This window comes from Hippocampus guttulatus, chromosome 2 (genome assembly GCF_054856545.1).
Source record: "Hippocampus guttulatus isolate MCC_2025c chromosome 2, RoL_Hgut_1.0, whole genome shotgun sequence".
Taxonomy (NCBI): Eukaryota; Metazoa; Chordata; class Actinopteri; order Syngnathiformes; family Syngnathidae; genus Hippocampus; species Hippocampus guttulatus.
In genome coordinates, this window is record NC_141262.1 from 24372181 (window position 1) to 24399354 (window position 27174).

Below are 27174 nucleotides of genomic sequence, written 5' to 3' on the forward strand. Positions count from 1 at the left end.
TGGCGTGTTGCCGTTAATCATTTGTGCCGTTGCTTGACCGTCCGGGTGACACTTGTTATGGATCAGAGCAATAGGGCCTAACAATTAACTTCTGGCCCCCTTTTGGCAACCCGCGGTGAAAAATCTGATGGGCGAATGTCACGTCTGCGCAGATAAGTCGACTCGTAGACCTCGTTCCAGTTGGCAGTAATTACAACACGATGCTTTTGGAATTGTAAAAGCTTTGTCACGTCCGAGCGAATGGCGCGCGAGCGTTCATTGCTCGCGTTTGATAAGACGTGGCGGCGCCCGTAAGCCTTTGACAAGACTCACCAGTGATTATGCGAAATGGCAGCAACATTGTACAACAGTCGTCTCAGCAATTGCGCGTTACGGCTTGCATATGAACTAGGAATAGATCCCCCCACCTTCAGCTCTTTGACGGCAGCTATTCACGTGCTTAGCCCCCTCGCACCGCACCGCCTGCCAGAATCAATTGCGCCGGCGACCATTGCCAAGCATGAATTTTTATCTCCCAGCTGGAAAACAAGGGGAGCGTTGCGGGGAGAGAGATGCCGGCCATCAATCACATGATTAATTCTCTCTCGATCCTTTTGAAAGTGAACCTGGCATTCGTCTACAGACCTTGAACGGCAATGCGCTAACCTCCCCGACACTCAATCTTTAACCTTTTCAGCGGCACCCCAGAGAAGATACTCAGGACCCACTTGGAGTTATTACTACACGTTTAGCGATTGTTTCAGCGCCTGACCCTGTCAAGAGTAATCAGCGTATAATAAATGTTTGCCCTTGACAATGTATAACTGTGATTACGATTTGCGCAATGGCCAAACATGCTGTTATTATCAATGTTCATGGCCTTTTTTTTCTTCTTTTTTTGTCATCCCACAGCTCTTCAAGTCCTGGCAAGTCTGCTTGAGTGCTGAAAGGTAAAGATTGACTTATTGGTTTGTACTGGCCCGGTCCAACATTGCACCTGTTTTATGAGTTGCACAACACTCGATTAAGAGTTACCCTGCCAAAGGCACCCATGCGGATGTCGTGAAAAGACGTGCAAATGTCCATGTACTAAATTTGTTTGCCTTAGAGCAACGGTCCCCAACCTTTGTTGCCCCACAATGTCAGACAATATTATTTTCAGAGACCGGCTTTTAAGGTGTGACGGATAATTACAACAAAATGATATGATATGACCTGCATGAAAACTGTGGTATATTCGAAACATAATAATAAAAACGAATCATGACACGAGGAACGGCCTATCTGGCTGCAACACTCTCTGGTCGCTATGGTAACGTTTACACGTGCCTTCAAAATAAGATAGACCGCAAAGACAAAGTGCATGAAATATTTGACTCAACATCGCCGCATATTATGCGGAGTGGACTTGGGGGGGGAGGGGGGGAATCTCCTGCTGCGATAAATCCTTATTTTAAGTACTGTCTATTAAATGTAGCCTTCTTTTTCTTGACAGTTGTAGGCTCCTCTTAGGTTTCCTGGCTGGGCTCTTTCCCCTTCCCAAAGAAATTTTCCAAAGACCTTTGTTTTTTTACTCATTTTGCTAGCTCCTGGGTTTCATTTTAGCGGTAACCTATCACGTGACCGAAAAGCGCCACCTTCACCTACGTCAAGAGTGACTTACTGTCGACAAATATAACAGAGAATCCGGTAATTTTTCAAATTAAAACATCTTTCAGATTCCGACAAATAAATAAAACGGAAGGAATGTAAGTTATTTATTTTTTCTGTGCGGCCCGGTAGCAAATGACCCACGGACCGGTACCGGTCCGCGGCCCAGAAGTTGGAGACCACTGCCCAAGAGCTTAAAAGACTAACACCGGATACGGGTACTAGAGAAGTGCCGCAATACCTCACCATCAAAACTAAACTTGATGAGCATGTTCGATATTCTCTCTTCAAACAGTTTATTCGACTCTGCAGTAAAATGTGAGCATTATTTGAATGTGGAAAGAATAAAAGTAAGATGAGCATGCTCTGGTAGGTTGTAGCTTCTGTGATTCCGCCTAAGGGGCGCTGCACAATAACAGTATGAGAAACGCGGGAGGATAGCAGCTGAGTTGCAATATTAGACAAAAGTCTAATCCACAAGAGAGTCCGGCAATCTTCTATTATTTTTACGACTGAGAATCCGACTCCATTCTCACACAACAACACAATCACAACCCTATTCTTGTTCGGGGGTATATATGGTTAGACAGAAGGAATATTTTCTTGTGCTGAGAAAGGTACAAACTTTTGGGATGGCTGGGAGTGTTTTTGACAGTTTGCTAGATGAACCATCAAATCATTGGAGCGACGTTTTCCGCCCGGCAACACAAAAACAAAAAGGCAGTGAATGCAAAGTGACTTCTATTTCTCACCCCGTCTGCTTGCGTCTGGTCCACTGCAATTCAATCCACATTTGCGCACTGTCTGGGGGATTGCTATGATAGGCTACCACGAGCCACTCATATTCTGTATTTCTTGTTTGGGTTTTTGCCACAAATGTTCATTTAAATGGCTGTGAGGAGAGGGGGAAAAAAGCATTATGGCTAACATGGTGGGTTTGAACAGTTTGTCGCAGTGGGGGCATAATTAGTGCACAGCCTTGGATGTGTCCTAGTGTATTAGTCACTCGTGCTTTAATTATGACTTTTTTTTTAAGTCTCACTTCTGCTCTCTTCATACCGTTGTTTGGTCACATGTTTGCATAGACTTTCAATGAGGTTTGTTTCGCCTCAAATGGTGTCGTTACCAAACAGGTGATGAGTTGTTATTGTTGTTGCAGAGGGAGTCGTTGAAAGTTGTAATAATCAAATAAGACTTTGGTTTTATCATTCACATTCACCTCACCATGTCTGGAGCCTGCTGCGATATGCTGTGATTCATCAAAGAGTCGTACTGTCTTTGAATGCATTCAATGCCCGAAATTAACAACATTACTTGACCATGGCACTGGCTGTTTGGATCATGGAAGACAATATTCTGCGGGTCGTGGAGAATAAGTCCCTCGCACTCTTGGGTTTTGACGAGACCAAATGGCAGGCATTGAGCGGGGTAATTGATTTTTTTTCCCCTCACCACTGGTCTTGGTTGTCGTCAAATATTGCTATGTGACTGTTAAGAAGACATTGTTGTACTAACCTGAGGCATAGGGTGGATGAAAGTGTCTTTGAGGTCCGGTCGCTTACGTGCAGAGAAAATAGTGGCCTTTGCCGCGCTTTCCTCCATTTCCAGTCTCCCACTCGCCGCTATCTCTTGTCGACCAGCTCTCCCGTCTGCTCAGTTGCTGACAATCTTTGCTGCACAGCCCACTGGTTTTTCAAAGCGACACGCCAACCCCCCCACCTCCACAGACGCCCGCGCTCACCTGTATGCTCATTTGAGCCCGGGAATGACTAATGGTCTCTACTGTCTGCTCACGTCAAGATGACTGCACGCGCTCGGCACGATGGGGTTCAGGTGTGCACCCAGAGCTGTTCTTCGGGGGAACTTCAGCCACACCACATGGCACCTCCGCAGCACGGCTCCCGTGCTTCTGTACTGGCGTCACGCAAAGTTAGCATGAGGAAAACAAGAGAAAACAGCTATGGGAATGAACCCTGAACTTTTTTTTCTTTTCCAGGGATGGTGGGGGTCGGCTTATCACTGTAAAGACTGGGCCCAAATTTCATTTCATTTAATTGATATTCCTGTTTTTATGAAATTAATATCATTACTGCAGTGGTACCCTTACTTACGAACGTCTATTCATACCAAATCTTTAGGTTACGAAATGCCGTAACAGTAACCTTGCCTCTTCTTATGAAAGAAATTTCAAGATACGAAAGGTAAAAATACAGTATAATAATAATAATAATACATTTTATTTATAAGCACCTTTCAAGACACCCAAGGACACTTTACAATGATAAAAAACACAACAATACGGGTAGTATGGCCTGCTACTCGCAGTTCCGAGTTTTCTGAACGCAACATACTTATAGTTGCTCTGCCATTGGCTATTTCCTGGAATTCCACCTCTACTGTATCTGTCAATGTGTGTAGATAGATAGATATGTGTCTATGCAGTGTCCTTGTCACTCGCCCCTTGGGCCACGAGACGTTCTGATAGTTTTACGTACATGCGAATCCCCAGAAAAGGTATTCACCAGTGGGGCGATCGCTCACTATGCTGATGTTTGCCTTGGACATCTTCGAAGGATTGTTCAAAGCCGACAAAAGCAAACATCCTCGGATCAGTTCTTTACAAAACGGCAGGCAAAAAACACTTCTGAGAGAGAACATGGACTAAAGAGGGCAAAAACGACGCGGACGCAGTTAAGTTAAATGACCATCATTTTTATTCTTTACTCTCTTCTTTCTTTTTTACATTATGCACAACTCTCATTTATTGTAACATGTATTTGTTACATATTTTGATGCATTTTTATGCTTTCTGAAACATTTATATCTGAATTTTGGGGGGTCTTGGAACGAATTAGGGCATTTACATGGAAAATGCGTCTCTATGTACAACATTTTCTAGTTAAGAAATTTCTTCCAGAACCAATTCATTTCGTAAGTAGAGGTACCCTGTACTAATAAGAGTTTGACATTTGCTCACATGAAAGACGGCAAAAAGCACAAATCTCACAGAGCTTAAGAGGGGAACATTTTAAATAATTCGAGCATTTTTTTCCAAATGACACGTCCAGTCATTGTTCATCCTCCGTTAACATGTAGAAGCTGTGCAGTGACAATGAAATCAAGTTGTCTCAAATGGAGGCTGCCAGAGTGCTCCCGCTTATGGCCGCTTTCTGCTTGATTATACTTCTCCTGTTGTGAAGCAGGCGGCTTGTCCGCGACATTGATTTTATTTACGAGCCGTCAAGACTTTGTTTGGTGCGAATGTGAACCAATTGTTTCAAAGTGCTTCAGTGTGTCTCAGAAGCCCCCCACCTCCCTTATCCCATTCTCTCTTTTGCTCAATACTTTCAATTATGTTTTAATGAGGATGATCTACTTACGTGTGACGGGGCTCTCTAGCCAACACTTACAATCAACACGCCTGGCCGCGCATATGTTGATTTGTAACGGGAATTTGAATTCAGGAAAGCAGTCATGTCTACATCCCCGGCAACTGCTGCATCGATGATGTACCATTTGCTCCATGCAACATTATAAGGGTTCGTTTTTGATGGATCATATACCATATGCACAAGCGGCAGTTTCGCTGATACTGCAATTTACCCACTGAACGACACCGCAATTTTTTGATGACTTTGCTGAGAATCAAATATAGAATCCGATTGTCGCAACAAATTGCGCACTCCAATGAATCCATTGAGTTGAATTCTGTTTCAGTGGTAGGAAAATCAGGTTCCTCCTCAGGAACCAAACTTCGAAATCTTTCTTGTGTGTTTAAAAAAAGAGCACATTTGATGACATTTAAAATGAATGTTTTTTCAACACCTTCAAATACAAAAAAATAAAGTATATGTGAGCATATATGTGTGTGTGTGTGTGTGTGTATATCTATCTATATACTATATATATATATATATATATATATATATATATATAGAGAGAGAGAGAGAGAGAGAGAGATAGCTATATACTGTGTATGGATAGATAGATATACACACAGATTTTCTGATCCACTTTAACCTCACAAGGGTCTCAGGGTGTGCTTGAGCGTATCCCAGCTGTCTTCGGGCAGTAGGCAAGGGACACCCTGAACTGGTTGCCAGCCAATCGCAGGGCCCACAGAGACGAACAATCATCCGCGCTCACACTCACACCTAGGGACAATTTAGAGTGTTCAATCAGCCTGCCATGCATGTTTTTGGAATGTGGGAGGAAACCGGAGTACCCGGAGAAAACCCACACAGGCCTGTGGAGAACATGCAAACTCCACACAGGGAGGCCGGAGCTGGAATCCAACCCGGTACCTCTGCACTGACGCGCCTAACCATTTTTTAAAAAAATCAAAAACAAACATTTTGGACAAGTGTATCAGTTTGACCAGTGAAGCTCGGAAAACAGCAGTGGCATTTTTGAGGCAATAAAACAAGTTTGATGACTGCCAGAGGCTGAGCCGCCCTATATTTGTTTGCGGATTAAAATGAGACCGTTACGCTTCCCCTTCCCTGCCTAATATGTTCCGCATGGGACCAAAAAAATAATCCAAATATGTGTAGAACTACCCCCATAGCTGCGAGGCATTGAGTCTTTCCCGCTTCGTGTCTTACCTCCGTTATGTACAATACAGTACTTGTGATGCTCCACCGGCGGCAGCACCTCATTAGTACAACAAAAGGAGAAACGCAAGCCCAGAACTCTTCTCTCTCTGTCAAACAGCCGAAGAGGACAACGCGATGAGGCCACGGCCGGACAAGCCGTCAAGCCTCTCCGCTCTCTGACGGTATTTTGGCAAGATGCGTTTCACAACAGACATGCTCCCGCTTTCATGGCGTGTAGCTCTGTGATGATGCTCCCACTCCCCCCCCCCCCCCCCGGCCCCCCCACCGACGCAGCAAAGGGGGTCGTCATTAATTTCAACGACGTCAAGTGACGGCGTGACGTGGCTTCTCATTTTTTTTTGCTGTCGGATGACTGATGAGGTTCAGTCCAAAAAAGCCGCCTATCCTTGAAGGTATCTTACGTTGTCCATTGCCACCGTATCTTCGCTCTCTGCTCACCATGCACCATGCACCGCCACTCACACTCTCCAATCAAGCAACTTCATTCACCTCTTTGTCATCAAAATCCGGTGTCTTTTTGTCAAGCTTGTTTTCAATACCCTGGCCAAATCGTTTTCTTAATCTGGTTTCTATTGCATATTTTCATTGATTGAAGGTGTCTAGAACACATTCCCTGCAATCAACTGGTGGTTTAACGTACCAGCTTTGGCTTCAATTACGTCGGAGACGAGTGTCCTTCAATAATTTTTTTTAAGAGGTTTTTCCAACCATAATATATAATTTATAAAATATTATGGCTCTTATTCACCCTCTTGATTCTGTGCATTATTTATTTTTGGGGGGAGGGGGTGTTGTTTGTTTGTTTGTTTGTTTTAAATTGTCAACATAATCCACTGGGTGGCGTCATGTTTTACTCCAGCTTTCAACACAGTGCCTGATTTAAAAAAAAAAAAAAGACAATCTTATCAGTTGCCCATCATGGGCTAAATCTCTTTCCTTTCCAAAGCATGCAGCCATTCTCCTCCCGCCCTTATCCTTTTTCAAAAGGCCCAGTAATTAAAAGTCGTCTTCAAGTTGACTTGCTACAGCTTGACCCAAAGCCTCGGCCAGGTTATCAGCGTCGGAGGTTAAAGCAATCTCTCCTGCAACTTCCACTCCAGCAGCGGGAAGCCTAATGCATTTCTGCACATCTCAGGATGCGGCCAAAGCTCAACCCACTGGTCAAAAGACCTTCACCAAGGCTCAACAATAATGCCGTACGGGCGTTGAATTCTCCATCCTCGCTTCGTGACTAATCTTATATTGCACGTCAAAGAAAACGCAATAAGAGTTCATTAGAAATGTTCTGCATTTAACCCTTCTGTCATGACCCGAGTTAAAATATTCCTTTAAAAATAGAAAAAGATAAAAAAAAAGTAAGCATGGCACAATCAAAGTCATCTACTTGAAATGTTGATTGCAATGGTTGGTAACGGAGTGAAAATCACATGAGAGGGTGATTGGCAATGTTCCCTCGACTTTTCAATGCGTCTTAGTATTCACACAAATTGCCTCGACCTTCTTTGGACCATGTTGAGCAACATCAGACGTTTACACAGGGGCTAAACTTGAGATCAGAATAAATTACTGGATATACGTATGTATGTCTGCGTGGGTTTTTTTCCGGGTACTCCGATTTCCTCCCACATTGCAAAAACATGCATTAAGGGCTGCTTGAACACTCAAAATTGTCCCTATGTGATGGTTGTTCATCTCTGTGTGCCCTGCGATTCGCTGGAAACCAGTTAAGGGTGTTCCCCCCCACCTCCGCCTACTGCCCGAAGACAGTTGTAATAGGCTCCAGCACACTTGTGAGGATAAAACGGATCGGAAAATGGATGGATGAATGTCTGAGGCGAATATGAAAATGCAAAATGTCATTCAAGTCAAGTCGGGTCAAGTCAGCTTTATTGTCAAATATGTCCAACATACAGCAGAGATGAAATTTCTTTCCTCTCAACCACAGTGCAAACATGCAGTGCATTGAAAACACACTTGGCTAAAAATAAGGGCAGCGAAACTGAACTGCATTCCAACTCAGGTTTGATTTATTTACATGTATGTATTTGATGCACTCTATACATTTGCTGTGCATTGAGGGGGTGGGAGCGCTGCGTGATTGCATAAAATTGGTAATGGTTCTTATAAAACCACATAGAGAGAATGTTAGGGTTTTTTGTTTGTTTCTTTGTTTTGGGGTGGGGGGGTAATGGTAATGGGTCAAACTGACCCAAGAACGTTACTTCATTCTCTTAGGAACGGTCCCAAGAGAATGAACGCAGCTTTTCTTTTTCCTAATTAAATGTAATGTCTTCTTATCAAACTGAAATAGAAAGTAACATGACATTCCACCCCGGTAGGGGGCGCTCATGTACCTTACAAGCCAGTGAAATTGCTTCCATGTAATCCTAAAATACAAACACTTATTAAACCGTGAGGCGCTTGCTACGAACATGGAGTTTGAGCGTCTTCCACCGCACAGATCGTCGTAATCCCACCGCGTACACGCCATTGTGTCCGAAATGATCGTAAATCCGGTCCATAAACAAGGACGCTTGCTTATGGCTGGACATGGCTAGACACCACGCAGAGCAGTGAAGCGCCATGATCAGGCCACTTTTCACGTATGGAGTCCACCGGTGCTCTGATTTGTCAAATTAGAAACCCAAAGAGGAGCTTGAAGTGAATTTCATGTTGCGACATCCGCTTGGCAACGCAAATACCTTTACGAACGGCCGATTTCACACGTCGAGACAGCTTTCCCAACACATTTGCTGCGATGCAAGAGCAAGGGACTCTTTTTGTGACCCGCAAAACACGTCGAGTTGAGTCGCGCAGCGCAGTGTGTCAGGCAGTGACACAAAACTAATGCCGTGTCACACAGACTGTCAGCAGATTAGCCGGTGGATTACACGCCGGCCATTAGATGTGCACACAGCGACAAGGCCACAAACATGGCAGGGAGAGAGCGAGAGAGATGCACCCAGGGTTGCAAAGGCTCGGCCGTATGCCATGGCATATGATCCAACTCGTGGGAGACGGATGCGCTAACCACGTGTTCAACATGCCGCTAAAAGATCCTTTTTTTTTTTTAAACGGGATTCGCTGGGATAACCGCGTTATAACGAGATCGCTGTGACTAATCTGCAACCTCCGACTGCTTAATCTCGACCACTTCTGTGATATCCAGAGATGAAAGTCCTCCGGATTTTCCCGGAATTGAGGGAAAATTGCCGAAAATTATTCCGGACATTAGTTGACAACATTGAATGAACATGCGTTTGAGTTCGTTGATTTGCTTGTAGCGACACCATTCGAGCGAAGTGCGCCTCAGCACTCGATCGTCTGCTGCTCTCCGCTGTGCGTGCGTCAGCGCGAACACGTACGCACCCGCGCGTCTTTATATACATATACAGTATATATACAGGGGGCGGCCCGGTAGTCCAGTGGTTAGCACGTCGGCTTCACAGTGCAGAGGTAGCGGGTTCGATTCCAGCTCCGGCCTCCCTGTGTGGAGTTTGCATGTTCTCCCCGGGCCTGCGTGGGTTTTCCCCGGGTGCTCCGGTTTCCTCCCACATTCCAAAAACGTGCGTGGCAGGCTGTTTGAACACTCTAAATTGTCCCTAGGTGTGAGTGTGAGCGCGGATGGTTGTTCGTCTCTGTGTGCCCTGCGATTGGCTGGCAACCGATTCAGGGTGTCCCCCGCCTACTGCCCGGAGTCAGCTGGGATAGGCTCCAGCACCCCCCGCGACCCTCGTGAGGATCAAGTGGTACGGAAGATGAATGAATGAATGAAAAATATATACAGGTATAATTTTTTTTTTCTGAATTTTCACGAAAGTCTACTTTCATCTCTATACATATATACATATAGTCTCTATTGCGAGACTAATAAAGGTTTTCTTATACATCCCTCTTTCATGGAAAATATAATGTAGCAGTCCAATCATATCGCAGATGATTGTTTTGACGTGTACGGAGGCACAGACTGATGCGATCGATTTTCAAAATAAATCAGGCTCTGATGATCAATAGAATAATTGTTGGTGTGCGGCCCGGTGCCGAATGTCCCAGGTGGTTGGCCCACGCCGAAATTTTGGATAATGAAAGCCTTTGTTTAGCTGATATTTCATCTTTTGCGACAGCTTTACACAAAGTCATCGTTTTTATTTAAAATACGAGCAACAACAAAGACAACATATGGAGCTTCTGCCGACGGACATACAGTATTTCTCACAACGCACCCCAGCGGAGCGAGGCGACAACGCTGCTTTCGGACTTCCGAGCGGAGCCGTCCCTCCACCGTTGGTGTTTTATTTTGCCGATGATCGCTCTGGCCGCCGTCTGCCACCGAAGCGCTTTGCCACATGTAATGCCGCATAATTGCCTTCTTGAGTTGCCCGGTGGGGGGTAGGCGGGGGGCTTCATTTCGGAGATGCTCTTTTTCCGTGCGGGAGTGGAGCGGAGGGTGTCACGTTAACCGCAGCTAAATGGAAATGCTGATATCCATTCAGACGGAGAATTGTGTTGAAAAGAGCCTTGCTGTGTTCATCGAGCGGGGATAGTAATTGGCGGACTATGTGATTATTTCTTGGGCTGGCTTTGCATGCACAGCTGCACGTGGTGTGCACCTGAACCTGTGCTGCTGTGGAATAAACTCAGCGGTTGGGCAAGATAGTTCCGTTTTTTTAAGTTACGCAAAGCAAAACTGGTAACAGGAAAAAGAACGAGGGACCACCCCCTCGCGCCCTGATTGGTTGACTCCTAACAAACCATAAAAACAAATTCCACACCGGCTAACCCCAGTAATGTCACGCAGGAGCCGTTCCACCGCTTTCAACTGCCTCGCGTGCAAATGCAAGTCGAGGGGCTGCTTTTGATTCGCCGGAGAAGGAGAGAGTGAGGTGGAGAGGGGAAAGCAAACTAATTTGCCTTTGCCGCTTTTACGAGCATTTCATTTGAAACAATTAAGATATTACGGCACTGCAGATTCACAACGCTGGAGTGACAGCTGGGAGCCATCCCATAAACCTCAGAGCTGGTGAACGAGGCACCATGACGGGCTTTCACCAACACGCTGTTCACGTATTTCTTCAGTTGCCCGCTCTCTGCCCGATTCAGCTGATCAAAACGGAAAATAATGCTAACCCGAACAATAACTCCGAACCCTGATTTTTCGGAAGTTAGGAACTATCCTGGGGCGGCCCGGTGATCGAGTGGTTAGCGCGTCTACCTCACAGTGCAGAGGTACCGGGTTCGATTCCAGCTCTGGCTTTCCTGTGTGGAGTTTGCATGTTCTCCCCGGGCCTGTGTGGGTTTTCTCCGGGTACTCCGATTTCCTCCTACATTCCACAAACATGCATGGCAGGCTGATTGAACACTCAAAATTGTCCCTCGTTGTGGGTGTGAACGCGGATGGTTGCTTGTGTGCCCTGCGATTGGCTGGCAACCAGTTCAGGGAGTACCCCGCTTACTGCCCGTAGACAGCTGGGATAGGCTCCAGCACCCCCCGCGACCCTTGTGAGGATAAAAGTGATTCGGAAAATGGATGGATGGATGAAGGAACTAGACCCAAACCAAAACCGAACGATAATCCTTAACCCCATCAATAATCGCGAAACACTAACGCCGAAATGAAAATTGAGTGGCAACAACTCCTAACCCCGAACAATAGCTAACTTGGGGTGCTGTTGAACTGACTTGGTAGAGCACGAGCGCCGTGTGTTGAGGCAGTAGTCCCCGTAGCAGGCGACTCCAGTTCCACTCCCGCAAGTCATCCCCTCCTTCCTGCTTCTTGTCTCCTCTCCAGCTGTCCCGTCCACTCAAGGCAAAAAGCCTCAAAATAATCGATTTTAAAAATGACCTCCAACTCTTGCCACAACCCCCTAATCCAAAAATGAATATTTGAAAAGTACGAAGTAACGCTGAGACCAACCCTAACAATAATGCCTCACCCCTGATCCTAACCATATGTTATATCTCAGAACCGTCATTTTAAGATGTGAAATGACGTGCAAACTAACCCATAAGCCCAAACCACCAACTCCATTTCCACCCCCTTAACCCAAACCTCAGCAAACAGCACAGCCCTCTCAACTAAAAACAGAAACGGAAATCGTGCAGCAGGAGAGGCAGTGAAATATAATGGCGCATCTATAACCTCCTCACACCATCAATTTGAATTGAAGATAGCCTTGTCAGAATGCAGCCATGGCGTCAACATCGCCCTCCCCTCCACGATGGCGTCGAAGGGCAAAATTGATGAAGGTACGCTTGTGAAAACGTCAGTTGCGGGGACCGCTGGCCGGGAAGAGAGAAAGTGTGTGCGTGCGTGCGCATGGGCTGGAGTGCTTGACAGATAGCAGCAGCGGCGCAAGCTCCTTTTCATGAACACTGAACTGTAAAATGGAGGAGCCGCCGCAAACAACGGCTTGTGATAAATAGCCCACGGGGGGCGGCAGGGGGTGCGGTGTGGACGGTTCTCGTAAATGCTCGCCGAATGATGAAGATGGAAAAGAGATCATGTTTTTGTCGGCATCCGTTTTGGGGAAGTGTGTAACTTTGCAAATTGACAAAGGATGGCAGCATTTCACAACACTAATGTATCAAAGTCCAGCGATACCCTTTTGGTTTTCCTTATGTCATCCAATTACAAAGTCCTCCGAAGATTTTATTGTCATGGCTTTCAGAATCATTGCCCGCCTTATTAAATGGGTTGATCATCACGTTGGTTATTGATTAATTTTCCGGCGAGCAGAACGCCAGCTCGCAATTGAAGTGCAGGAAACACACATGGAATTGTTTGAAAAGTACTGAAGTGAGACTCAGAGTTTGCATGACAGCAGAATTGAACCCTTTCATGCACCCTGTAACCTGATAACACTATGAGCAGTCCACTGTAGTAACCGCTATCCCTGAAAGGGTTAAATGAGCTTCCCAGGAGCAATTTTTTGGCAGGTGGGTGTTGATTCATTGTGAATACCCAACCCCACCCAGTATTCCCCTCATGTGCTTCCTCCAAGCTCCTCCACACTGTCCCAGTAGGGCTCCCGATTCGTCCAAATTGATGCTTCAGTCATTGCGCCCAGCGCAGATGCATCAAGCCCCTTCCTCACGCCATATCCACTCCTGGACCAGGAAGTGCTCACAACGCAAACTGTCAAATAAGACTCGGGGCTCACGTCGCATTTGCTTGGCTCATGGAAGTTGAAGCTGTTCGGATCAAGGGGAGAGTTCAAGTCTCAAGGGGATTATTTGCATCAGATTTTTGGTCTGACCACCCAAAATTGTTTTTGTCTTTGAAGGATTTTGTATTTCGGTGTCTGAGCTCACAAATATGAATCCAAATGTCGCAAATTTGTGACACCGATTGATGATCAATAAAATAGCTTGCAGCCCTTTTCTGGGCCGATCTGTGACCCAGTGAACAACCAAGCTGGTTCCCAAAATGGTTCCCTACATCGGGTTGCTTTTCAACTTGTTTACTGCCAATTAAATGCAATTAAATTAAATCGCGTTAGATCGATTGAACTCTGAGACGCGAATCTGGAAAAACACACTTATTATTGTTTATTTGGTGTTTCATTCCACATATCAATTAGCTACACGGGCTAATCTAGCTCGTCCCTGCCTTTACAGTTGCCGCCGGTAAATGCGATATTCTTCCTGAAAAATGTTTGTTTTATTTCCAAGATACAGCCACGCTTTTCTCATTGTCGCGTTTTATATCCATCCATCCATTTTCCGAACCGCTTGATCCTCACTAGGGTCGCGGGGGGTGCTGGAGCCTATCCCAGCCGTCTTCGGGCAGTAGGCGGGGGACACCCTGAATCAGTTGCCAGCCAATCGCAGGGCACACAGAGACGAACAACCATCCACGCCCACACTCACACCTAGGGACAATTTAGAGCGTCCAATCAACCTGCCATGCATGTTTTTGGAATGTGGGAGGAAACCGGAGCACCCGGAGAAAACCCACGCAGGCCCGGGGAGAACATGCAAACTCCACACAGGGAGGCCGGAGCTGGAATCGAACCCGGTACCTCTGCACTGTGAAGCCGACGTGCTAACCACTGGACTACCGGGCCGCCCGTTTTATATCCAGCAATCTCAAATGATCCTTCAACCCAAGAGAGGGAATTTTGGTCCCGAGGTGAGTTATGATCTGATAGTAAAGCCAAATGGCGTGGGGCCAAACCGTAAACCACCTCTTCGCTATCACGTACATAATAACACTAATCCATCTTTACAATCATTTCCATCATAAAATGGCACATTCTCTTCAATGCCACGACTCCCGAGACCTCAAATTATAGCGAAGCTTTAATTGCTCCAGGAAGTGAGCCCAAATGCTCAGCCGTCCATCACCTTTGACAGATTCCAAGATGAGAATTTGTCTCAGCCAAGGACCGCAGAGTTGTGTGTTTTTATTGTTATTATTATTATTATTATTATTGTTTTGGCGCCAGCTGAGAGACATCACCTTGGAGATCAAGACCCTCCGCTTTTCTCGCTGCTCTTGACTTGCTTGGGTTGCGACCATAAACAAGTCAATCTCCAGCCACGGGCTCGACATTGCAGGATTAGATTTATCCGCTTAGTAACGATCGCTATCGCAAGGCGGCGCGAGTCTTGCTTGATGGGGAAATTAATTTTACGATGGCTGGTTTACTTGATCAGGAATTGTGCGTAAGGCAGGGAGGAGGCTCAGAGCTCTGCCTTTGTGTCAGACAAGTTATACTTGCATTAGCATATTAGCCTTAGCCTTTCCTTGGTCGTACTTTTTTTTTTAACACTGTAATTCCGTCAAAATTCCAAATTCATTCCTGGATCTTTTTTTTTTTGTTTTGTTTTTTTGACCCATGGGTCAAAGAAACCACCAGCCCTCCCCTCAGAGAGACAACAAAGTATTGGCTTATTCCGAGTGATTATCACAAGTGTACATGACCCCTGACCTCGATTCATGTGGTTGCATTGTATCTAACTAGCATGCGGCTCTATGAGGCATATCAGCACGCCAGCAGTTTCTCAACACCCACACAAGTACGAGCGGTGTCCAGTTTGCACAACTTGAGAGAACTTGAACTGAGTTCATGCCGCAACCATCCCCCCAAAGCCAGTTTCACTGAGCAACATGCAAAGGAGAGAAAAAAAATCTAATTTTATTGTACGTTATAGCAATTCAACATCATGCTCACATTTTCCTGTTTTTTTTTTTTTTTTTTTTTTTGTGGGACCCATCCTCAGCCTTTCACAAAAAAAGGCTATTTGCATATTATGTGCTCTTATGCCACAACCCTCTGAAAGTAATTCACCAGTGCCAAGGAAGTATTGCGTGTTTCAACTGAGAGACTAACATGCTTTAACTGAATCTCTGAGGAGTTCGGTTTAGCCTGGGTTGTTAGAGGAAGTAACGGAGTCTTTGTCACACGTCCATGTGCACAGCATTCTTTCCCCCAATCAAATCATCTGTGACTATTCAATTGTTGATCTTCATATTGTCAGATTAATTTGAAATGAAATGGAAATTTTTTTGGATCTCAGTGGGTGCTACTTTTGCAGTTTCAAGTGCCAATATAGACAATTTAGAATATTTTTTAAGGGGGGAGCTTCCATTACTCGCGGTTTTTGACTCTGCACAAGAAAGCTACAGGTTGTACTGCATGCTCTATTAACATGACAATGCATTATTTGCTCTCCGGTTGGTTGTCATTACACGGTGTAGGTGTTCCCAACGAAATGTCCCATCATTATTTACACCCCCAACCGCCTCCCCTCCCCCGTTGACTGCAGGAAGGAGCTGAGCATGAAAAGCGACTAACTTTAAATCATTGTAGGGAATGGAAGGCATCTTTTTTTATATACTCTCGATATCGATGTTGTCATCATATCCCGCCGCATGATTGTATTATTAGGAGCTCTCCATACTGATAATAAATGGATAAATGGAAAAAACGGGGCTTTACAAGAATGTATTTCTGGGTAGGGCTCGAGTGAGGGGGGGGGGGGGGCATCATGAGTATATTTTCATGCACACGCGCACACGCATACACAAACCGACATGTCAGTCTCCACAGTGAGAGAGAGAGAGAGAGAGAGAGAGAGAGAGAGAGAGAGAGAGAGAGAGAGAGAGAGAGAGAGGAGGGGGCAAGCGTGACGTGCAAGCGGTACTTTCGCAAGCCACAGTCTCGCCGCGTTCACGCCAATGGAGCCCACAAACCCCGAGATTATTCTCACTCTAAATAACACGAGACGAGGAGGAGGAGGAGGAGGAAGAGTGGTGGATTTTGGGTTTTCTTTCCACGCTTCCCCATGTTGTTGTTGTGTCTCCTACTGGACTGTCGTGGCTGGATTTTAAAAAACAAACCAAAAAAATAACTCAACCAAAAAACAAAAACAAAACGGCGCCCACTTTGCTGAAGACACACAAGACAAAAGACGAGTTTGAAACTGATTGCAAAAATGCTGATAAGGTAAGAAGAGTGCGCGGTGAGTGTGTGCGCGCGCGTGCGTGTGAGCGAGACAGCTGGGCTGCCGCAGTGATTTCAGGTGCGCTCAGCTGTCACCCGCAAAACATGCTTTGACTGGCCTGCTGATGCATTTAGGGGCACCCCGTTTTTTTTTCTTCCACTAATCAACCTGCATGCCATTTTGACTGCATTCATCGCAGTCCCCACCGCCCCCCCCCAAGGATATTTCTTGCTAATTTAGCTTTATTTATCCAAAAGTATCCAAAACAAACAATCGGTGACATCGTGCTCATTGTTTACACGACTAATTCAAACAGATCCATTTGAACTTGTGGAATGTTCATTCTACCTTCATGATTCAGAAATGAATCATTCACAAGTCGGTGGTCAACTCTCTGAAGCTGCACTTTGAGTGAATAAACAGCCTCAAGTTGCACGTGCGCACTTAGAAATCAAGGCAATATTTGACAAAAGTGCCGAAATAGTCTCTTCAAACTCCCTTTTAAAAAAATGGCTGTGCATTGGAAAATCACCAACTATTTGCTGTTCTTGAATGTAACTCGGGGTCAAATGTAAACTCTTAACGACTATTTCTGACAACTTGGCAATTCTCCTGAGATGTACGTGTTATTCTTAGCGTGCTATTTTGGGTTTGTCGTCATTTCGAATTGAGTCCAGTTGCAGTGATTCTGAGCCGAACGTGAGCTGTGCACTTTCGCAACCACTAGGGGGCATTTCTTCCCTTAGACGCCCGTGTGTGTGTGTGTGTGTGTGTGTGTGTGTGTGCGCGCGTGTGTGTGTGTGTGCGCGCGTGTGTGTGTGTGGGTGTGTGTGTGGGTGTGTGTGGGTGTGTGTGTGGGTGTGTGTGTGTGTGTGTGAGCCAAACCATTGTATGACGTTTTTTAAAAAAAAGTGTTTTGAAGAGCTGGTGATCTCATATGGTGTCTGGAGAGAATGAAACAGGAATTTTGGAAGGAGGTTTTATGTCTTTCAGATGTCCTGTTTTTTAAATCGGCTGTAACATGTGGTTTAAATGTTAAGCCTGCAGACGAAGCAGCGGTTTTGGACGGGACGCAACCCGCACCCCCCATCCATCGAAAATTTCTGTCACGTCGGTATAGCATGTGATTCGTTCGTCATGAAAAAAACAATTAATTAATCATACAAGGCTTGGATTTGGAGCACTTTTGTGGGTGCGACTGCAAACCAGTGCAGAAAGCAAACCCCATCAAAAAAGCGTGCTTGGATGAGTTTGGTGTGGAACAACTTGCTTTCCACCCTGGGCTGACCTCACAAACTGTCCAATGAAAAGAATATATGTCCATTTTTCTTTTAAAACTGTGAACAACAGTCCTGGATATTTTGTATTTTACTGTGATTGATTTTACTTAATGTATTCCGTTGTGTGTTCCGGGTTAAAAGATGCAACTGGAGATGCATCCTTTTCATGTTTTTTTTTTTTTTTTTGCTTCTTGAAAGCAAAAATTGAGACTTTTATATTTATTATTTTTTCCTTGTTTGACATTTGCTTTCATTGTTTTGTTGGATTTACTTTTTATTTTATTTTTTCTAACTTTTAGTAAGACACAGAGATACTTTCTCAGTCCAAAATGTCGACATTATGTAGCATGTCAGTTTATTAAAATATTTAAAATGATTTATTGTATTTTTAAAATATTTTTTTAATACAGGTTCTTCAGACAATGAGATGAAAACTGAAGATACATGCTTTTGCTTAGCAATAATTTCATTGTGTTCATTGTATTTTTGCATTCAGAAATTGAGAGTTTTTATATCAAATCTATTTGATTTATTTTATTTATTTTATGTTCTCAAATGAATTCACTATTAAGCATCTTTTTTTTTTTAATTACTTAATGGTGGTTCAGTCAAGTTCCTCCGCACCAACACACGAATAGCCAAATATTTCTCATCATTGCTGCGTAAAAAGTAAAAGTGGATGCTAACTGCTAGCTAGCATCCAGAGTGAATGGTTGCAAAAAAAGGGTGCCACCTTATGTACATGTGAGAATACCAATGAATTCCACGCATGGATGAAACACGCATTTTGTTTGGGGGGGCAACAAGCAAGAAAGCGCTTTGATTTGAGAGCGAGTCGCACGGCGGTACAATGAAGCCGTTGCCACTTTGCCCTCGCTCCGCGTCGGCCCGCTCGCTTATTGACTTTCGTCCCTTTAATCTCGACACCCCCGCATAACGAGCTTCAAGGCTGGCTTGCTTAAGAGAAACCACAGCTACAGGGCACTATACATTACACGTCAGCGAACGCTAGAATGCTAGCCTTTTTTTTTTGTTCTCTCTCAAAGTGGCCACGGGGTTGGAGGAATTATTTTTGCACCCAAGCAAAATCACCTCTGTTGCCCGTCAGTTTGTCAAGGAAGGAAGCTGAGCCGCAGCTGAGTTTGTTCGACCACGTTAAGTCATCGTCTTGCCTCCCGCGTCTCATCAAATCTCCTCCCGCTTTGTCGCCAAGCATGCGTCTCTTATATAATCATCTCAGTAATCGCAAATGACACGCCGGAGCGCATACAGAACTCGACGAAAAGGTGCACATGTTGAAGATCGGAATCATGATGGCCATCTCGAGCTTTTCCTCTCTTTTATGAGGCAATGGTACGAGCTAATGACACTCAAAAGAACTCTTAATGGACCGCATACTTTTCTGTCCAAATGGTTCGTGAAAATCTGACAGAAGTGGCAAATCCATATCTGAGTCATGATGATGTCTCCCCTGTCAAAATGTAAGCACCTGTTGCATGGTGCACTTGCATGAAATGGCAAAGGACACTTGGTGGAGAGCAGCCAGTACAATGGAAGTTGAAGGTGACGATCTGGCTAAGGATGCGCATACTGGCGATAGACGATTCCTCTCCCTCTACATTGATCCATGCATGTGTATCTTCTTGGATGCACCTGTACAATCAAATAAAACTCGAAATGACACCTGACAGAGTGCAAACGGTACTGAGATTATGGTCAAAGGTGCACAGACAGAATGTTTGAATAACTATGCCGTCTTCTGTTCTGTCCTCATGCGGGCATCTCTTGAATATCAGCGAATACAACTCGGATCGACATTTGGTGGAGCTCATACGATACTCTGCGAGAATCCGACTTTGTCACCATCTCGCTAGTATGGGGCACCTACTCGATTGTATATATCTCTGAATGAGACCGGGTGGAGCACATACAGCACTTGGTCAGAATCTAGCTAAAGGAGTGCACATGGGACGTCACGATGGCATATCCCGCTTCTTCCCAAGGCATGTCTTTCTTGTATGGCGCAGCAAGCAATGACACTCTTGATCGAACGCATACAGTACAGTGAAACTCCTCTACAACGAAATAATGTTTGCAGCAAGAAATTTTTCACAACAGGGGGCTTTTTACTGTAGCAAATTTTATTTCGGATGAAACACACACACACACAAAACATATGTGTACTTTCATATGTGTGTATTTTCATTCCAAAAAATAGTGCATAAATATGAGCATACACTTATTTGACATATAGCCAGTGTAGAAAGAAAAAAAAACGATCAGCATTCACTTTACATCAATTTCTTGCATCATGTCTTTTACTTTGCTTCCTCCATCTTTCATTTGTATTACTTTTATCCTGTCTTCAAGCGTGAATGCTTTTCTTTTCTTAACTCCTTGGTCTGCAAGGGTCCGTTTCGTAGCCATTTTAGCAATGCAACGTTCGTGCTGCGTCTGAATCTAACACTAACAAATACTTCCTGGACTACTGCGCATGTGTAAACCAGTGTGGTGGTTGCTGTTGCCATTTCCGAACAAAGCAGCAGAGGTCGCTGTGGCATGCTCAGGTCAGATTAGACTTTTGCGGAAAGCTTGTTTTCGTTGTAGTGAATCTTGTTGCGAGGCAAGAGTAGAGAAAACGATTTTGTATAACGGAACAGGGGGACTTTTCGTCATAGGGGGAGCAGAAAAGTGGGAATGGCTTTCGTGCATGAAAATATTTTCACACTAGGGGGCAATTTCGCCCATGCAGGTTTCGTTGTAGAGGAGTTTTGCTGTACTCTAAAGGTGCACAGACAGACATTCAAAAATGCGTTCCAGAAGGCTCTCACAGCTGTCCTCCACTAGGCTTTCAGCGCCTTCAACGCTTGCAGCCAGTTGTGAAGACGGTCCGAAGTGGAAAATGTGTGAAATAAACTCTGAGGAACTCAGCACGCCGCAGCGCAAATTGTTCTCGATTTTTCTTCATTTGCCGCTCTCATTTTGCATTCCTGCATCCGCGCACCGTCAGGAGTCCATGTAACCCAGGCATGTTCCCCCTCCACTCAATCTGTAATTATAGCGCACTGCTTTGAAGAAGCCAGGCGGAACTAAAATGACTTTTTGTGTCCGGTATAATGACTGCCATTTGGAAGTGGGCATGTGGCGGTGGCCGCGGTGGAAAGACGGCGCGGTGCGAAAAGGAGCTGGAAAAATGGTTCAAGTCACCTCTGTCTCGAACCTTAAACATCTGCTCTCCCAACGGAATCTACACCATATGGGCAAAAGTATTGGGACACGTGATTGTTGGGGATTTTGGGACTGGAGAGTGCACAAAACAAGGTCCACTGGCGGCGAAAGAACTCAATACAGTCAGGAACCTCATCAGCCACTCCCCACATTGGCAGCACAGAACGTCCCCGGCATGAACAGGATTGTGTTTGCTGTCATGTCTGATTTTGTGGATCCTATCGATGATGTCATTGATCCATCGGCAAATTAGGACATTGCAACCGATCACCAGTTTTGCATAGATTGCCAAATATCTGCCGGTCTGATCCAGGTCGATCAGATCTGGGTAAAACCTATTTCAATTTTTAATTTTTTTTTTTATACAGCAAACTAAAAAAAAAAAAAATTGTTTTGAGCTCATAAAAAGCATGTGCAGCGTCTCAAAATCTTTTGAAAAAAAAGTTGGGTTTTTTGGGGAGGTTTTCTTTTACAGAATTTCCCAGAGGAAAGAAATATTAAATTTAGATGGACCTTTTTCAGGGTTTACACAGACCCGTCAGGGTTTTTTTTTTTTTTTACTTAAGTACTCCATTTGCACTGAGAACTTAGGTGCAAAAAATAAAATAAAATAATTCAGGTGTTTTTGTTGCTCAAAATGTGAGCTTATATACCACGTATGGTTACATTGGCATGGAAACGAACATTTAAAAACTCTCAACAGGTACTTTATCTGTGGATTTCTACTTACTATGATATCAAAGCATTCAAATCCATATCAAATCAAATGACAACGGACAGAATCAGAAACCCAATCGTAAATTTGGAGGTTCTTCGCAAAACCCAGTCCGATTGAAGAGTAAAACATTTTCAACAATGGTAATGGTCGCATGAATCCCGAAACCGGTAACTGGCTCATGCCTTTCACCTAACCAAAAAAAGTAAATGACAATCGTTGTCATTGCTACATCATGTAGTTGAGGACCTGAACACATCCAAAGCGGTCGAGATGGTTGCGTTGCTCATTAGTTATTTATACTCTGGCTTGGTTGGGGGGGCCAGAGTCTGCTCCCAGGAATTTCATGCATGTATTTGGCAGGGCGAACGGTTGTTGTCCCCCCCCCCCCCCCCCCCCCCCGGGAGGTACTCCAGAAGCTCTCTCTGCGTGGGAAAGAAATGAGCGACTAATAGACGTTTATGTGACTGCCGCTGTTGAAACTTCCCAAGACTTGGAATCGAGCCCCGTTAGTAAATGAATCACTGCTCTGTATGAAGTATAAAATCCCTTTCAGCGCGAGCGCATGCTCTATCGTGGATGGAGGATGTAAGGCTGTGATATCAGGGGGCTTGCTTTCTCTTGTTTCGTTTTATATTTTAGGAGGTGTTTCATCAGGTTGCATCACACCGAGACAATAGCGATTTCTATTTAGTGTGCGACCCCCTCGTACGCCCACCGTATTTATACTATGCCAGTGTGTCATCTCGGGCTTCTAAAGGACCGTCTCGTTCAATTATTTAGCCTTTTGCGCTGGACTATATTTGGATCCTCGTGTTGCTAAATCTACCAGGCGATAAGATGGCAACAGTTAAAGATAGCGTGGGTTGGGTTTTTTTTCGATGCACACTTGGGTTACTCTTGCTTGAAACCCATTCCGATAAAATATATCTTCAGACGTCATGTAACGTAAAAGTACAGTTGGCCTCAATCCAGTGGAACTCCATGCGGATTTTCCTACTTCGCTATCTAGTTTTTGCAAGTCTTGCAATTTGAGCACGGACCCTGAAGAAACATTCCGCGAGTTCCACGGTAACCAGACACCGGAACGTCGCACCAAAAGGAAAGGGAGAGTTTTTACGTGGGATTGGGAATGCGAGGGCGCCGAAGTTATGCCAGGGCCCAAGGCAGCAAATGATTTGGGACTAAGGTTGCCGACTGACGTGAGGAATGTGGGCAGACATACGAAACGTACGAGTCGGAAAGGAATACGATCTATTTAAAAATTGACGAGAATGACATTTCCATCTGAACTCCGCACCAAAGCCCAGCGAGCCGAAACATGCCGTCACCAAACTGTCCATCTGAGTGCGATGCGACATGTGGGCTGTCGAAAGAAACTCTTCGATCTACAGCTGAATTGTAAGATCTTCGTCTTTTATAAAATCTCGTTGCAATATGCTAAGTTTCCAATGATGGTCTGCCCTCTAGTGGAAGAGAAGTTCATCGTTGATTCCTGGGTATGGTCAGGCGAGGCCTTTTGAGACTTTGTTGGGCCTACCCATGATTGGCATGCCCATTAAATTTTATGATGCTTAGTCAAAACAGCTTCAGCTTGAAAAAAAAATGGTCACATGATCCGTAAACCAGAAATGTCATATTTTACTGGTTAGTCAGATGACGTATGCGCTTGAGAGTAACATTTGATTGGTGAACGTGACGCCAACCGGCGATAATTCCATGAACGTGTTCGAATTGATGTGATTGCAGTACTCGCAAGATGGATTTGATTGTCTGTAATATATTCCTTCTTTGGCTGTAAGTCAAAGGAAGAATTTTAGCGAAAAAAGACAAACTTGTAAATGGCATTCATATTTGATGGCTCGCCTCGGGTGCGGGAAAAAAAAAAACGAAATGAGACTCAATTGCCTCCGCTTATTTTAAAATATGAACCCCTACTGCAAAGTATTATGGATCGTGCCGTAAATGCGCCTCGAGCGTTGTCATCGTGGCCTTGCTTTTCCACGTGAGCAATCCTGCAAAGTTTGTTGAGAAAACAAAGCAGGGGAATAAAAAAACCAACCTTAAGCTCACTTTTTCCTCCCGTCGTCTCATCCCGTCTTAAAAAGCTTCTGCAGTCATTTGGAAAGCCCTGCTGACCATCCATTGTGACGAGCTAAGCTGCTGGCGGCCATGTTGTTGCCTCGCTGCCAGCATCAGTAATGCCGCAGCGGGGAATTAACCTCCAAAGTCCCGCAATTCAGCCACGCTAATGTTCGCTGTTACTGCATACCTTGTGTGTACTGTTCTTCACTTCCCGTCCTGTCCTATCCTTTTTTTTTCCTATATCATCTGCCATCTGTAGCGATCACATGACGCCACGGATACTATGCCGTCATTGATAGCACACACACACACATACACACACACACACACGCGCACATCAGAGCCAAGAAACTGAAAAGTCCATCAAAATCCCAGCGGGCATCATTACCCAGCCATCCCTTTTTGTTCTGTTTGTAGTTGTTTTTCAAGCCATAGTGCAGGATGAATAGTTCAATCAATTAAAGAAGGCGAGGATGAAAGTTTGGCTGATTATTTGTGATGCTAATGGGACTGATGGCAGGCCTATAGGAACAGATGAAGGAGAGCAATGTGTTTTAATGTTGTTGGGAGTTTTTATCTCGAAGCCGAGGAATCAAATATTTACATGAAAACTAAGTTGTGGGCACGAGTTGCATGATTAGTTTCCCATTTTATGGGAAGTCAGCAAATTACGCTGCCATGAAAAAAAAAAAAAAACGACAAAACTCCTGTTTCGTCAGTTAGCGTTTGCCCATATGTCTTGAATACGGCTTTCATATTTGCGATGAACTAGACAAAATCTCTGCGGGACTTCTGGAAATGGTCAAAATGAGCCAAATATCATCACTTCAAAACAAAATAGCAACTATCCCAGGTCTTTTCTCGCATGGCTTTTTGAAACTTTTTTGTGGGTCTCTTCAATTGAGACATACCAATTAATACTCATGTCCCTACGGGAGTTGGATTTGGGTGCTAAAAGTTCAACTCGTTGGATTTGTGTTTTATGACGAGTCATCATAATTGGCTACCATACAAGCTGTTAACATACAAAAACACAGAAAAAATCTGACAATATTGTGTTTCAAACTTGAAAGCAGTTGGACAAAATTCCGGGACAAGTTCTCTTTGGACGACTTCTTAAATAATCCCTAACTAGCCTCAAATAAATTCTTTTAACCAAAGCGGCAGATTTGTTGCGTCTATTCATTTCAGGCATGGGTTCTACTGATGATTCTCAAACCGAGCAATAGTCATGTTGCTCAGGTAAACAGCTTCAGAAGCTGAATTTGTAAAAACCTTTACCAAAACCTTTGGCAATGAAGCCAATTTTGGGCAGACGGTATTGTTGTAGTTAATATTTCACAGCTATGAGTCTAATGGCTTATCCCACAATCTAAAACAAATGTTTCAGCTTCTGTCAAGGTAATTTCTGACATCGTTAAATTCATTGAGTAAAAAATAAATAAATAAAATAAAATCGACGCCATCTCTGCCAAAAAAGTAACTCGGCAGGAGAGACGATTATCTTTCGAAATTAGTTCACTCATTTAAAGCTGGATGCAGATGCCACCGTTCAATGGGAGCCTATTATTCCAAACGACTCTCATTAAGGCGTCGTGAAATAAAGCAAGCTGGGGGAAGCGCCGAAATAAAATCTTTAGAGCGGCTGTGCGGAACCCGGTAACGACGCCGAGCGACGCCGTCTTCATTAACGCCGCTGACGTCAGGAAGGGAAAGGCAAGCGAGCGACTGAAAAGAAAATTAGGTGCAGCTGATTTGGCCCTCTTAAACCCTTAAGGAGGTTATTGGGTGTTTGCGCTCCAAGCCGAGGACGCTAACAATACAGTCTGAGCTTAATGATCGAGTCTATTAAAATACTTAACAGAAGGAAGAGGGGAGGGGGGGGGGGGTGCATGAGTCAGAGCTTTGAACGTACGCGCAGATCAGAAGCTCTTAGCGTAGCTGATGAGTCAAATCTGCCTGCTTCGCTCGTTCTCACTGTTACGCACCCTTGACTTTACCTGTTCCATCCTGCTCCACGGGACTCTCACACGAAATGTGAGAGAACGCGGCTGCCGTGGCTCTTATTGCGCATCGGTAGCCAAATCAGGCAGACAATCTATCGCTCAATCAAACTTTTGCAACATGGCGGTGCACAAACGGATTTATGCTGCTTGCCACGCAATAATGTGAGGAAAATACTTTTTTTTTTCTTCCTGCACTCTGGCAAATAGAACGCAATTAAGATAAGTAATGGTCCGATTCCTGTAAACAGACTTGGTCTGTCTTTGCAATATGCGGTTGAAAAAAAACGAATAATAACACTCATAAAATGTTTCATTCGGTGCTTCGAGATTTGATTTTAAATAGATGTTTTTTTAATTAAATAAAATCGAGGGTGCAAGCAATGATGAATGTGCCCTCGTAGCCACTTTTGTTTGTGAATGCATCACGTTTTAGTCAGCGCTGGAATTTGGTGCGACGATGAAGTAACACCAATTTTCAAAAATCATTCATCATTCAAAGCTGTTGTTTCACTTAAAATTTCGATCTGATTTCTATCATCCTCCATGAAAGCGAGATGCTTATTTTTGTATTTTTGTGCCACGGTAGATAATAAGCCCCGCAAAAAGTCCAAGGGACTGTTAAGCATCTGGACCATGTGGAACTATTTGACATGTTTAACACCCAAGGAGATCAGTAAGAGAGCAGAAGAGATTAAGATGGGCTCTTGTCTATCCAAGGAAACACACACATCTCAGCCCCCCGCCCTTCAGGGCATTGGCAACACACGTGGCCTTCATTTACATCCATGAGCTCCCTACCTCTGTATTTCATTATCAGCATGGCCCGCTGGTGAAAATCAGATGGCTGTCAAAACGGTGGCCAACCACATACTGCAACACGTGCGGATTTCCAAACGTGGCCCCATTTTATTTGTGCCTTATGATGTGACCTGCGTGGATTCATGTGCTGTTTGGCTATTGCCCGAAACATCTACTCTCCAGTGATGGAACGTATACATTAAAATTCCATCTCCCGCATCAGTACATCCAGTAGCAGCCAGGACGGCATCTATAAATTGCCGGACATTATTTTCGATTAACCGCGCGGTAACACATTTCAGCCCATTTTTACCCGCGCCGCCGCCGCAGGGTTTGGAGAGTGATAACGCTGGCCAGCAAAACGGTGG

General features: G+C 44.6%; 1 protein-coding gene across 24 annotated transcripts in view; it reads left to right on the top strand.

The window, feature by feature from the left end:
* Window positions 1–27174, top strand: part of ptprda (protein tyrosine phosphatase receptor type Da) — a 278207-nt gene that overhangs the window by 145584 nt on the left and 105449 nt on the right. For 23 of the 24 annotated variants that reach the window (XM_086104780.1, XM_086104781.1, XM_086104779.1 and 20 more), the window contains one exon: window positions 892–929. The gene's annotated coding sequence lies outside the window, so the exon portion shown is untranslated. Of the gene's footprint in view, window positions 1–891; window positions 930–16393; window positions 16697–27174 lie in introns of those variants that run through there. The other variant, XM_086104782.1, reaches the window with a different exon arrangement.